General features: G+C 37.2%; 1 protein-coding gene across 1 annotated transcript in view; it reads left to right on the top strand.

Annotated features, from left to right (window-relative positions):
• MTREX (Mtr4 exosome RNA helicase) overlaps positions 1-15,205 on the top strand; it is a 114,512-nt gene that overhangs the window by 72,956 nt on the left and 26,351 nt on the right. The gene's annotated exons all lie outside the window — the stretch shown is intronic.

Here is a 15,205-nt window from a genome sequence, read left to right on the forward strand (position 1 = left end):
CTGTGCAAAAGCTTTTTATCTTGATGAAGTCCTAATAGTTCATTTTTGCTCTTGCTCTTGCTTCCCTTGCCTTTGGCATTGTTTCTAGGAAGAAGTTACTGTGGCTGAGGTCGAAGAGATTGCTGCCTGTGTTCTCCTTTAGGATTTTGATGGTCTCCTGTCTCACATTGAGGTCTTTTAACCATTTGGAGTCTATTTTTGTGTTTGGTGTAAGGAAATGGTCCGGTTTCATTCTTCTGCATGTGGCTGTCCAATTTTCCCAATACCATATGTTGAAGAGACCGTCTTTTTTCCATTGGACATTGTTTCCTGCTTTGTCGAAGATTAGTTGACCATAGAGTTGAGGGTCCATTTCTGGGCTCTGTTCTGTTCCATTGATCTATGTGTCTGATTTTGTGCCAGTACCATACTGTCTTGATGATGACAGCTTTGTAATAGAGCTTGAAGTCCGGAATTGTGATGCCGCCAGCTTTGCTTTTCTTTTTCAACATTCCTCTGGCTTTTCGGGGTCTTTTCTGGTTCCATACAAATTTTAGGATTATTTGTTCCATTTCTTTGAAAAAAGTGGATGGTATTTTGATGGGGATTGAATTAAATGTGTAGATTGTTCTGGGTAGCATTGACATCTTCACAGTATTTGTTCTTCCAATCCATGAGCATGGAACATTTTTCCATTTCTTTGTGCCTTCCTCAATTTCTTTCATGAGTATTCTATAGTTTTCTGAGTATAGATTCTTTGCCTCTTTGGTTAGATTTATTCCTAGGTATCTTACGGTTTTGGGTGCAATTGTCAATGAGATCGAATCCTTAATTTCTCTTTCTTCTGTCTTGTTGGTGAATAGGAATGCCACTGATTTCTGTGCATTGATTTTATATCCTGCCACTTGACTGAATTCCTGTATGAGTTCTAGCAGTTTGGGGGTGGAGTCTTTTGGGTTTTCCACATAAAGTATCATATCATCTGCAGAGAGTGAGAGTTTGACTTCTTCTTTGCCGATTTGGATGCCTTTTATTTCTTTTTGCTGTCTGATTGCTGTGGCTAGGACTTCTAATACTATGTTGAATAGCAGTGGTGATAGTGGACATCCCTGCTGTGTTCCTGACCTTAGTAGGAAAGCTCTCAGTTTTTCCCCATTGACAATGATATTCACTGTGGGTTTTTCATAGATGGCTTTTATGATATTGAGGTATGTACCCTCTATCCCTATACTCTGAAGAGTTTTGATCAAGAAAGGATGCTGTACTTTGTCAAATGCTTTTTCTGCATCTATTGAGAGGATCGTATGGTTCTTGTTCTTTCTTTTATTAATGTATCACATTGATTGATTTGCAGATGTTGAACCAACCTTGCAGCCCAGGGATAAATCCCACTTGGTCATGGTGAATAATCCTTTTAATGTACAGTTGGATCCTATTGGCTAGTATTTTGGTGAGAATTTTTGCATCCGTGTTCATCAAGGATATTGGTCTGTAATTCTCCTTTTTGATGGGGTCTTTGGTTTGGGGATCAAGGTAATGGTGGCCTCATAAAACGAGTTTGGAAGTTTTCCTTCCATTTCTATTTTTTGGAACAGTTTCAGAAGAATAGGTATTCATTCTTTAAATGTTTGGTAGAATTCCCCTGGGAAGCCATCTGGCCCTGGGCTTTTGTTTGTTGGGAGATTTTTGATTGCTGCTTCAGTTTCCTTAGTGGTTATAGGTCTGTTCAGGTTTTCTGTTTCTTCCTGGTTCAGTTTTGGTAGTTGATATATCTCTAGGAATGCATCCATTTCTTCCAGATTATCTAATTCGCTGGCATATAGTTGCTCATAATATGTCCTTATAATTGTTTGTATTTCTTTGGTGTTGGTTGTGATCTCTCCTCTTTCATTCATGATTTTGTTTATTTGGGTCCTTTCTCTTTTCTTTTTGCTAAGTCTGGCCAGGAGTTTATCAATCTTGTTAATTCTTTCAAAGAACCAGCTCCTAGTTTTGTTGATCTGTTCTACTGTTCTTTTGGTTTCTATTTCATTGATTTCTGCTCTGCTCTTTATTATTTCTCTTCTCCTCCTGGGTTTAGGCTTTATTTGCTGTTCTTTCTCCAGCTCCTTTAGGTGTACAGTTAGGTTGTGTATTTGAGACCTTTCTTGTTTCTTGAGAAAGGCTTGTATTGCTATATACTTTCCTCTTAGGACTGCCTTTGCTGCATTCCAAAGATTTTGAAGAGTTGTGTTTTCATTTTCATTGGTTTCCATGAATTTTTTAAATTCTTCTTTAATTTCCTGGTTGACCCATTCATTCTTTAGTAGGATGCTCTTTAGCCTCCATGTATTTGAGTTCTTTCCGACTTTCCTCTTGTGATTGAGTTCTAGTTTCAAAGCATTGTAGTCTGAAAATATGCAGGGAATGATCCCAGTCTTTTGGTACTGGTTGAGACCTGATTTGTGACCTATGATGTGATCTATTCTGGAGAATGTTCCATGGGCACTAGAGAAGAATGTGTATTCTGTTGCCTTGGGATGGAATGTTCTGAATACATCTGTGAAGTCCATTTGGTCCAATGTGTCATTTAAAGTATTTCCTTGTTGGGCGCTTGGGTGGCTCAGTCATTAAGCGTCTGCCCTCGGCTCAGGTCATGATCCCAGGGTCCTGGGATCGAGTCCCACATCGGGCTCCCTGCTCGGCGGGAAGCCTGCTTCTCCCTCTCCCACTCCCCCTGCTTGTGTTCCTGCTCTTGCTATGTCTCTCTCTGTCAAAAAAATAAATAAAATCTTTAAAAAAATAAAAAAATAAAGTATTTTCTTGTTGATCTTTTGCTTAGATGATCTGTCCATTTCAGTGAGGGGTGTTAAAGTCCCCCACTATTATTGTATTGTTGTCAATGTGTTTGTTTTATTTGTTTTTAAGTGCCTTATATAATTGGCCGCTCCCATGTTAGGGGCATAGATATTTACATCTTCTTGTTAGATCTTCTTGTTGGATAGACCCTTTAAGTAGGATATAGTGTCCTTCCTCATCTCTTATTACAGTCTTTGGTTTAAAATCTAATTTGTCTGATATAAGGATTGCCACCCTAGCTTTCTTTTGGTGTCCATTAGCATGGTAAATGGTTTTTCACCCCCTCACTTTCAGTCTGGGGGTGTCTTTGGGTCTAAAATGAGTCTCTTGCAGACAGCATATCGATGGGTCTTGTTTTTTTATCCAATCTGATAGCCTGTGTCTTTTGATTGGGGCATTTAGCCCATTTACGTTCAGGGTAACAACTGAAAGATATGAATGTAGTGCCATTGTATTGCCTGTAAGGTGACTGTAACTGTATATTGTCTGTGTTCCTTTCTGGTCTATGTTGTTTTTAGGCTCTCTCTTTGCTTAGAGGACCCCTTTCAATATGTCTTGTAGGGCTGGTTTCGTGTTTGCAAATTCCTTTAGTTTTTGTTTGTCCTGGAAGCTTTTTATCTCTCCTTCTATTTTCAGTGACAGCCTAGCTGGATATAGGATTCTTGGCTGCATATTTTTCTCATTTCAACCAACTTCTTATCAATTCCTTTTATAAAATCATTTATAATTTTCATTTTTACAGTCATATTCCATCCCTTCATCGTATTAACCCTTATTTGTGTACATATATAAGTTTTTCTTTCTTTAAAATTTTGGGAGGCACTTTCTTCTACCAGACCAAAATACAAGCAAAATCTAGTGTGTGGCACTGATCTATACACCAGCCTGATCATATTTGATCATATTCTGTTTTCTTTGTTTTGGTTTGGTTTGTTTGTCTTTATCTTTTTCTTTTTTCTTTCTTTCCCTTTCTTTTCCCCGGTTTCAGGTCTTTTGGGATTTGTTTACTGTATATTTTCTAGAGACGTTGTTACCCTGTTAGCATTTTGTTCTCTCATTCATCTATTCTCCTCTGGACAAAATGACAAGATGGAAAAAAACACCTCAACAAAAAGAATAAGAGGCAGTACCCACTGTGAGGGACCCCCTCCCCCGCCGTCTGTCTTCCCAAATATTGCCTCGGATTCACTTCTCCGCATGTCCTACCTTCCAGAAAGTGGTTGCTTTTCTGTTCAGAGAGTTGTTGCTATTCTTTTCTTTGATCTCCTGTTGAGTTCGTAGATATTCAGAATGGTTTGATCCCTATCCAGCTGAATTCCCAGGACCAGATGAAATCCAGGTCTCCTACTCCTCCACCATCTTCCTCCTTCCCCAATACTGAGCATCTTTTCATGTGTGTGTCAGCTATTTGAATGCCTTCTTTGGAAGCCTGTCTGTTCAGGTTCTCTGCCTATTTTTTAGTCATATTTTGTGTGTGTGTTTAGTTTTACGAGTTCTTTTTTTTTTTTTTTTAGCCTCTTACTAGATATATCATTTGTAGATATCTTCTCCCATCAAGTAGGTTGCCTTTTCATTTTGTGGATGGTTTCCTTTGCTGTGCAAAAGTTTTATAGTTTGATGTAGACCCTTTTGTTTATTTTTGTTTTTGTTGCCTTTGCCTGAGGAGCCTGATCCAAAAAAAATATTGCTAATGCAACACTACCTATTTTCTTTTTAGGAGGTTTTTTTAAAATTGTTTTTGTTTTTGTTTTTAATAGAATGTGAGTGGGGGTGGGGGAGGGACAGAAAGGGAGAGAGAATCTTAATCAGGCTCTGTGCCCAGCAGGAAGCCCAACATGGAGCTCCATCTCATGAACTGAGCTGAAACCAGGAGTCAGACGCTTAACCAACTGAGCCACCCAAATGCTCCTTCTTTTAGGAGTTTCAGGTCTTATATTTAGGTCTTTAATCCATTTTGAGGTGTTTTTTATTTTTATATGGTTTAGGAAAGTAGTCCAGTTTAATTCTTTTGCATGTGACTGTCCAGTTTTCTCAGCACCATTTGTCGTTCAGACTCTCTTTTCCACATTGTACATTCTTATTACCTGATTTTTCTTAGGTTAATTGACCATATAATGGTGGGTTTATTTCTGGACTATCTGTTCTGTTCCACTGATCTGCTTTTGTGCCAATACCATAACTGTTTTGATTATTACTACTTTGTAGTATAGTTTGAAATCTGCAATTGTGTTGAACTCCAGCTTTTTTCTTCTTTCTGAAGATTGCTTTGGCTATTTGGCTTGATGATTCTGCATCAAGATCTTTGTGATTCAACATAAATTTTAGGATTATGTATTTTAGTTCTTTGAAAAATACTGTTTGTATTTTGATAAGGATTGCAATAAATCTGTAGATTGTTTTGAGTGGTATAGACTTTTTTTTTTAAGATATTATTTATTTGAGAGAGAGAGCACAAGCAGGGGGAGGGGCAGAGGGAGAGGGAGCAGCAGAGCCCACACGGTGCTCCATCCCAGGACCCTAGGATCATGATCTGAGCCGAAGGCAGACATTTAACCAACTGAGCCACCCAGACGCCCCGAGTGGTATAGACATTTGAACAGTATACTTTTAGTCCTTGAGTATAGTATATCTATCCTTTCTTTGTGTCATCTTCAGTTTCTTTCATCATTGTATTACAGTCTTCAGAGTACAGGACTTTTCGCCTTTTTGGTTAACTTTATTCCTAGATGTTTTATTCTTTTTGATGCAATTGTAAATGGGATTGTTTTCTTAATGTCCCTTTTTTATAGTTATCAATGTAGAGAAGTGTAACAGATACTACTGATCCTGCTGCAACTTCAGTAAATTTATTCTAACAATTTTTGGTAGAGTCTTATGGCTTTCTATATATAATACTGTGTCATTTGCAAATGGTGACAGTTTTACTTCTTACCAATTTGGATGCCTTTTATTTCTTTTTTATGTCTGATTGCTGTGGCTAGGATTTCTAATACTATGTTGAATAAAAATGGCAAGAATAGTCATGTTTGCCTTCCTCATCTTGGAAAACTTTTCAGCTTTTACCATTGAGAATGGTATTAGCTTGGGTTTGTTACGTGTATTATGTTGAAGTATGTTCCCGCTATCCTGTTTTGTTGAGCATTATCATCATAAACAGATTCTGTTGTATTTTGTTATGTGCTTTTTTTCATCTGTGGAAATGATACGATTTTTATCCTTCCTTTTGTAAATGTAGTGTATCATGTTGATTGATTTATGGATATTGAACCATCCTTACATCCCTGGAACAAATCCCACTTGATATGGTGAATGATACTTTCAGTGTATTGTTGAAGTCAGTTGCTAATACTTTGTTGTGGATTTCTACATCAGTGTTCATCACAGACACAGGCTTGTAATTTTCTTTTTTAGTAGTGTCTCCGTGTGTTTTAAGAATTTTGATTATGCTGGCCTCATAGAATGAATTTGGAAGCATTCCTTCCTCTTCAATTTTTTTTAAATAATTTGACAAAGAATAGATATTAACTCTCATTTAAATGTTTGGTATAATGTACCTGTGAAGCCATTTAGTCTTAGACTTTCGTTTGTTTGGAGTTTTTTGATTATCAGTTCAATTTCAGTACTAGTAATTGGTCTGTTCACATTTTCTATTTCTTCTTGATTCACTCTTGGAAGATTTTATGTTTCTAGTTTATCTGTTTCTTATATATTGTCCAATTGTTGGCATATAATTTTTTGGACTACTTTATTACTGTTATTTTTTGGTGTTGGTTGTAACTTCTGTCTTATTTCTGACTTCATTTATTTGAGTCATCTCTCTCTGTTCTTGATGAGTCTGGCTAAAAGTTTATCGATTTTGTTTATATTTTCAAAGAACCAGCTCTTAGTTTTATTGCTCCTCTCTATTGTTTTTTAAAGACTATTTCACTTATTTCCACTCTGACCTTTATTTTTTTCCTACTAACTTTGGGTTTTGTTCTTTTTTTTTAAGATTTTAATTTATTTGACAGAGAGCGAGCACAAGTAGGCACAGCGGCAGGCAGAGGGAGAGGGAGAAGCAGGCTCTTGCTGAGCAGGGAGCCCAATACAGGGCTTGATCCCAGGACCCTCGGATCATGACCCGAGCCAAAGGCAGCCGCTCAACTGACTAAGCCACCCAGGTGTCCCTGTTATTTTTCTAGTTCCTTTAGGTGTAAGGTTAGATTGTTTGATATTTTTCTTGTTTCTCGAGATAGGCCTGTATCCCACTATAAACTTACCTCTCTAAGTACTGCTTTAGCTGCATCCCAAAGATTTTGAATTGTTGTGTTTCCATATTGATTTGTCTCAAGGTATTTTTTTTTCTCTTTGATTTCTTTGTTGACTCAATTGTTTTGTAACATGTTGTTTGGTCTCCTTGTATTTATGTTTTTTCTTTGTAATTTTAGTTTAATACTACTGTGGTTGGAAAAGATGCTTGCTATGATTTCTGCCTTTTTAAATTTATTGAGACTTGTTTTGTGGCCTAATATGATCTGTCCTGGAAAATATCCCATGTGCACTTGAAAATTATGTGTTATTCTGCTATTTTTGAATGGAACATTTTGTATATATATGTTTAGTCTAGCTCGTCTAATGTGTTTTTCAAAGCAACTGTTTCCTGATTGGTTTTCTCTCTAGATGATCTATCTATTGATGTAAATGTTAAAATTTCCTACTATTATTGTATTACTGTCACTTTCTCCCATTGTGTCCCTTAATACTTTTATATATGTAAGTGCCCCTGTGTTGGATGCATATAAATTTACAATTGTTGGGACGACTGGTTGGCTCAAGTTGGTTAAGTGTTTGACTCTTGGTCTCAGCTTAGGTCTTGAACTCAGGGTTGTGAGGGGTTGTTTGTTTGGGAAACTCTTTATCTCTCCTTCAATTCTGAATCATGGTCTTCCTGGAAGTAGTATTCTTGGTTGTTGGTTTTTTTCCTTTCATGCCACTTTCTTCTAGCCTACAAAGTTTCTGCTGAAAAATAATCTGATAGCCTTATGGGGTTTCTCTTGTATGTTGCTAGTTGCTTTTGTCTTCTTCACAAGGCCACTTTTAAAATTCTCTTTTTTATCCTTAATTATTTTGATATTTTAGTTTTTGTCTGTCTTAGCGTGGACCTCCTTGAGGTCATCTTGTTTGTGGCTTTCTGTAGTTCCTAAACCCTGATGTCTGTTTCCTCTCCCAGGTTAGGGACGTTTTCAGCTATTATTTCTTCAAATAAGTTTTCTGCTGCTTTCTCTCTCTTGTCTCCTCTGGGAACAGTATAATGTGAATGTTAGTACACTTAATCTTGTCCCAGAAGTCCCATAACTTACTGTCATTTTTCAAGGGTTTTTTTTCCCCCCTCTTCATCTTGGGTGTTTCCACTACCCTGTCTGCCAGCTCACTGATCCATTCTTCTGCATTCTCTAACCTGATGGTTGTGTATTTTTCATTTCAGTTATTGTATTCTTCAGCTCTGATTGGTTCATTTTATATTTTCTGTCTCTTCATTGAAATTCTCAGAGTTTGTCCACTGTACTTTTTTTCTTTTTTAATACTTTTGTTTTTAAGTAATCTCTACATCCAAAGTGGGGCTTGAACCTACAACCCCAAGATCAAGAGTCACACACTCTTAACTGCTAAGCCAGCCAGGCGCCCCTTAGTTTATCCATCCTACTCTTAAGTCCAGTGAACATCTTTATGACCATTACTTTAGATAATTCTTTATCAAATAGATTGCTTATCTCCATTTTGTTTGGTTCTTTTCCTTATGTTTTGTCTTGTTCTTTCGTTTGGAGCATACTTCTTTGTCTCTCATTTTGTTTGACTCTCTTCCTGTTTATTAGGTAGGTCAGCTGTGTCTTCTGATGTTAAATGTAGTGGCCTTGTATGGAAGACATTTTGTGGTGCCCTATAGCACAGTACCCCCGGTCGCCAGAATCAGGTGTCCATGGGTGTCCCCTAGGTGTCCTGTTTACCCTTCTGTTGTAGCTAAGCCCTGACTGCTGCAGGAGAGCTGGTGGTCAGGACCGGGCCCCAGACCAGCTCGCTCAGAGGTCCAGTTGTCGTACTGGTGGGCGGGGTGCCAGTTCAGCCACTGCTGCTGAGTAGTTGTGTTGGCAGGTCGTAACTGAGGCTGCCTGGTGGAATGGTGTGGCATGAGCCACTTTGGAGGGGCTTCTGCCAGGGCAAGTGGGTTGGATGGGGCACATCCACAGGGGAACACCAGAGCAGGTTGAACAGTGCTAGCCGGGTAAGTGGAGAGTGTCAGAACTGGCTTCCATAAGCATCAGGTCAGGTAGGCTACAGGAGGGAAAGAAAAATGGCACTTTGTACCTGGAGAAGGTTCTTGCACTTCCAGCCCTTCTGGCACATACCCTAAAATTAGTAAATCTTCACTTATAACTCATACACTTTTCAAACTGCTGCCTCTCTTCTGGGTTCCAGCCTGAATGATATAGTACACTGGCACTTTAGGAGTGAACTCTAAGGTTCCTGTAGCCCTCCAATTCTCCTGGAGTTAAGTTTCCCTGTTTTTCAAAGCCAGACATTATAAGGGGGCTTGTCTTCCTGATGCACGCCCCCAGGGCGGGGGTGCCTGATGTGGGATTTGATCCTTTGACTCCTCACAGTGGAACTCTGTGCCTGAGATAACACTCCTGTTTGGGGGTCACCCTGCTGAGGGGTTCGGTTCCCAATCATGTTTCTCAGTGCCCTTCTACCCTTCTCAGTTGGCCTTTTCTCTATATCTTTATTGTGGAAAAGCTTTTATGCTGGTCTTCGGGCCCTTTTCAGAGTGATTTGCTCTGTATGTAGTTATAGTCCTGATGTGCCCATGGGAGGAGATGAGCTCAGGACCCTTTTACTCTGCCATCTTCCCAAGCTCCTCAATTTACCTATGCTTTCAATTAAATGCAAAACATTCAGTTTGCTACATGAGACACCTGTATTCTTGAACAACCCCCCCCCCGTTTTTTTAAATAATTAAGACAAAATAATTATAGGTAAAAATCTCACTACTGAGATGCCACATAAGTATTTGAAAGCTGATATACTGGAATTTTGTTATTTTAAAACATTGTTTTAAGTATGTGGTATATTCCTATATTTTTTAGGAAACGTCATTGTGATGCAGTATGTCATAATAACCTTTGATTTATCGAAATTAAAATCTGCCACTGCAGAATCAGAGGCTGCTGCTTTGGATTAGTTCAGATGACAGTGAAATTCAGAATTAGCAGTATTTAAGGAGACTGTTCATTATTAGATGTCTTAAAATAATAATTAAAAGTATAATTATTTACTTCTGAATCCCAGCTACCGTTTGGTTTCTATTCCTCAATCTTAAAATTTGTTCTGTAGAATTCCAGCACCATTGAAACTTGTATGATTTGTTTCCATAATATTTATTTTACAATTGACTGCTTAACTGTAAATGAGAGTAAAACTCCCACAATTTAACAGATAGTCATTGTACTCAAAGGGACCTTTGAAGTTACTGCAACTTGGAATGGCAGATATGTGGCACACATGCCAACATTCTTTTTCTCATGGCAGACATTGATGATAAGTCGTGGCATTCTTTCACAGTGAACTCTTAGATTCTTCCAAGAAAATTATCTAATGACTAATTCATTAGAGTTAGCATTTTAAGGAAAACCTGTTTGTTGTCTGTCTCGCTTTTAGGCCCAGATTTTATTAAGCCTAGCAGCTGTGCCCATTTTACTTAAAGATACTAAGAAGCTTTATAGTACTTAATAATCAGATTTGTCTCAATTTAATAGCCTCTGCAGTGTAGACGTCACTGGATCCTACACAAACTGTGTCTTCTGTAGCATTTTTTAAATTGAGGTATAATTGATGTTTAACATTTTTTATTTAGCTTATTTCAGGGAATTAAGGGAGGTGTGTTAGCATGAAGTATATATACCATATCATCTCTGGTTTCAAGGGGTTTACAGCTTAATGGGGGGAATAGTTTGTGCTCTAGTTGGGGAATATCAAAAATGCATCCTCTAACTGGGGTAGAGTGTGTTTGAGGGGGGAGATCAGTAAAGGTTTTATAAAAGAAGTATTGAGAAATTCACCTGACTTGTAGAAATATTTTCAGACAAGAATTGCTTCCAACAATGGAAGCAACATGCACAGAGCATGAAACATCCCTTTTTTTTTGTTTTTGTTTTTTAAAGATTCATGTATTTATTTGGGAGAGAGAGAAAAAAAAAATTGGGGGAGGGGCAGAGGGAGGGAGAATCTCAAGCAGACTCCCTGCTGAGTGTGGAGCCCGCCACGGTGCTTGATCTCAGGACCCTGAGATCATGACCTGAGCCAAAACCAAGAGTTAGACACCCAACAGACTCAGCCACCCTGGCACCTCGAAATGTCCCTTTTTTAAAAAGAACTCTTAAGTTCTGTTATTTGTGGTTGAATGATAAAGATACAACGAAGAGAAGGACCATCTATATCTTAAGAGTTGAATAGGTATGTATTGTTCGCTTTTATAAATTAATATCTTGAATAGGAATCCTGGACACAGGGATATCATTCCACAGACAATTTATAAGGAAATTTCATCTCTCAACTGCAGTTATTATGTAGCCTGGGTAGATTTGAACCAGACTTCCTTTGCATGAGATATGAGGAGGAAGTGGGATTTCCATAGTCCTTTTCTTTCCTTTAACTTGGAGTGTGTGTGATACCAAATTTAGCTTTTTAAATGCTTCTGAGATTGCTGCAAGTTTTTGGTTAATTTCCAGAGTTCTGGAAAGAAAATTAGATCAAGACACACATTTAGGTTTTAAAAATCTAAGATTTAATAAAACACATCAGCTCAAATAACTTTGCCTGCACATGATTAAAATGTAGTTGGTCCAGAAAATATCTTTTCTGGATGAAAAGTTCAAAAATCATATTTTAGTTAATAGCCTTGATTTGAAGAAATGACATTGCCTGAAACTTATTTAGAATGTATTCACTTAAACTTACTGACTTCTCCTATTATCTATCTACTTTATCATTTGCTTATTTTAAAAGGGGAAATTGATTTATGGCAAACTTGAAAAGATTTGAAAGGTCTATTCCTGTTAATTGGTATTCTAACAGGTTTGTAGTAATTACCCACATGATTATTTGGATGTATATAAACCAATCTTGTGTCATGATGAGCCTGAATTGTAAGTTACTTTATAAGGTTATTAGGGTTAGAAAGTTGCATGAACACTATGCAAATATTATGGTTTTAGATCTCTGTATGTAGAGATTTACCATTCTATGAGAACTGTTCAGTTGGTTTTTAAGCATTTAACTTCTTATTTACAAAACTTTAAGTCGTAGGATCTTCCTTTCCTTGTACTTAAGGAGACATTTGTTGGAGGACTTTTGTGTCTTTCTTGCCATTAATGTGAGAGTTGACCATTTTTGGATAGTGTTTATTATGGGAAACAGCATTAGAAATTGATCAGTTTCTGTCTTGCTTCTGAATCAAGTCTTCACTATATGGTGTTTATTTTGTTTTCAAAGAAATTCTCAAATACTTGTGCTAAATGAATTCAACTTCAAGTACACAAAGCATATACTTCTGTCTAAAGCCAGGTGAATGATTTTGAGTTTTTCTGCCATTTTGGATTATGTACATTCACTTCAGTGTTCTCTTTCCATTCAAACAGTGCATCTAGGATTTGCATGGGTCACAAACTGGTGGTTCAAAAGCCAGTTTAGCCCTCATGATGTCTTATTTAAAAACGAATTTGACAGTTTCAGAATAGAAGTTATATTAAAGGATTATAATCAAATAAAGTAAGCATCCACAAATCCATACTTAGGTAAGTAGGTAGATAGGTAAGTAGATAGATAGATAGACAGACAGATAGATAGATAGATAAAATATAGAAAGAATGAATATGTTAGAAAAGTCACCGTTAGGCAGCTACCACAGATGGACTCAGGCGAGAATAATCCATGGATGCTAAAACTTGTGAGTTGAAAGTTTAGTGAGGAATGGGATATTTACAAAGTATGAATCTCCGCATAAGTTTCTTATTAATTGTAAAGGGGGAAGTAGTAAGTTTACAGTAGAGAATGCTAGCAATAACCACCTGAATTGAGTGATAAGAGTTAGTATCACCAGTAATGTTGATCAATGGACGGGAAGAACAAAAAAACATTGTCTCTGCCAAAAATGCATCCTTGAATCCGATGATTGCTTATAACGAGACAAACTCAAATTCAGAGGCATTCTACAAAATAACTAGCTAATTCAAAAACATCAGTATCCTGAGCAGCACAGAAAAACTGAGGAACTGTCCCAGATTAAAGTAGAATAAAGATTTATGACAACTAGGGGCACCTGGGTGGCTCAGTAGTTAAGCGTCTGCCTTGGGCTCAGGTCATGATCCCAGGGTCCTGGGATTGAGCCCTATGTTGGGCTCCCTGCTCAGCGGGAAGCCTGCTTCTCCCTCTCCCAGTCCCCCTGCTTGTGTTCGCTCTCGCTGTGTCTCTCTCTGTCAAATAAATAAATAAAATCTTTAAAAAAAAATTAGGACAACTAAATTTAATTCATCATCCTGCTTTGGATGCATGGAGTGGTGGGAGAGAAGGAGGGTGGTATAAAAGACATTGGAGAAGTAGGTGAAATTTTAATACGGACTGTAGATAATATCATTGTATCAACATTAAATTTCCCTCTTTTAATACTGGTACTGTGGATGTGGTTTGTATGTGTGGAGAGAGAATGTTAAAAGCACATGGGGCAAATGTAAATAATTGGTGAATCTGAATAAAGGTATCCCGGAGCTCTTTGTTCTAATAACTTTTAACTTTGAAATTATATGAAAATGTCAATCCCATAAAAACAAAAGTATTCTGGATTTAAAAAGGTTAAAGAGACCTGACCGCTAAATGCCATAAACGACCCTTGGCTGGACCCTAGATCTGAAAGTGGTAGTGGCGCTAGTAGTAGCTATAAAGGACATTAGGGAACCAGTTGGGGAAATTTGAGTATGAACTGTATAGTAGATGATAATGTTTCATTGTTAAATTTTTATGATATAATATGGTTGTGCAGGAGAATGTGCTTGTTCTTAGAAGATACATGTTGATGTATTTACTGGTAAGGTAAAGTGACATGTTATCAGCATGTTAATTTCAAATGGTTAAAATGAGAGGAGGAACAAGGAAGGCAGAAAGAAAGAAAAACACTCCCTCCAAAAACCCCAAAATCTTATCTGGAAAGAGAAAAACACACATATGGCAAGGTATTAACAATTGAGAAAATAAAATGGATAGTTTGTTGTATTACTTTTTTGGTCATTTTCAAAGTTGTAATTGTCTCCTTCAAATGGCTTTCTCTATTTTTTCATTCCTCTTTTTCATTTCTTAACACTTAACAAATACCTTTTCTCTTTGGTTATTGAGTATGATCTGTGTTAATATTTTAGTTTTGGTATATACAGATCTGTTGACACTTAAATTTGCTATTATACACAAGAACATTTTTTGAAGGTGTTAAGGCACTATTTTAAAGTATTTTACATGCATTGTTTCATTTAATTCTCAAAACAGTTTAATAAGATAGATATAATTTTATCTCCATTTTTAAAATGGGGAGAATGAATTAAAAAGATGAGGAGACTTCCTCAAAGTCACAAAACTAGCAGAAGACTGAAATCAAACCCGGGCAGCCGTGACTCTAGAAACTGCTCAGCTGCTATACCATTTTGTTCAATAAAACACTAGGAATGTATTTGTTACCAGCAAGCCAGTGACAGTTGTTTTTTCAGTCGTGATCACACTAAAGGTAACCATGAGAGACCAATAGATGAATTTGGACCTTTGAAAGTGTTAACTTCTCAGTGTACAGATGCCCTCTAAATTTAAAGGAACCATACTTAAAGGAAGCAAAATGTCATGTTTGATGGTGAGGGAAGGGTATTCTTGTCAGGAGAAAGCATGAAAGTTAGTTTGAAGATAGGTGATTCTTTATTATGTCTTACGGAGTATACTATTTCCTCTGGTTGAAATACTTCTTTTCATCCACCCTTCCTCTGGCTCATCTAGAGCTTACATGAAACTTACTTGGCTATCTAAAGCTAAACCAGGAGTCTTTCCTTCCTTTGTAGTGCTCTTGTACTTTAAGGTATTCAAAAAGTGCCAATAAATGAGGACATGAAAATGAAATCTGTTATTGCGGGAATAACTTATGTTTAGGTACCATTTATTTGCCTGTTACTTAGAGGTTGAATTAGTGTTTACTTTTGGAATATAACTTCTAATAAGATACAAGCTTCCACAGTGATTATTATCAACTATTAGGTGTGTCACAAACTGTAAATGCAGCTTCATTTTAAGGATTCACGCTAAATTTAGGAAATGGCAGAGTTTGAAA

This window comes from Mirounga leonina, unplaced genomic scaffold, assembly GCF_011800145.1.
Source record: "Mirounga leonina isolate KUSES-001 unplaced genomic scaffold, KU_Mleo_1.0 Mir_168, whole genome shotgun sequence".
NCBI lineage: Eukaryota > Metazoa > Chordata > Mammalia > Carnivora > Phocidae > Mirounga > Mirounga leonina.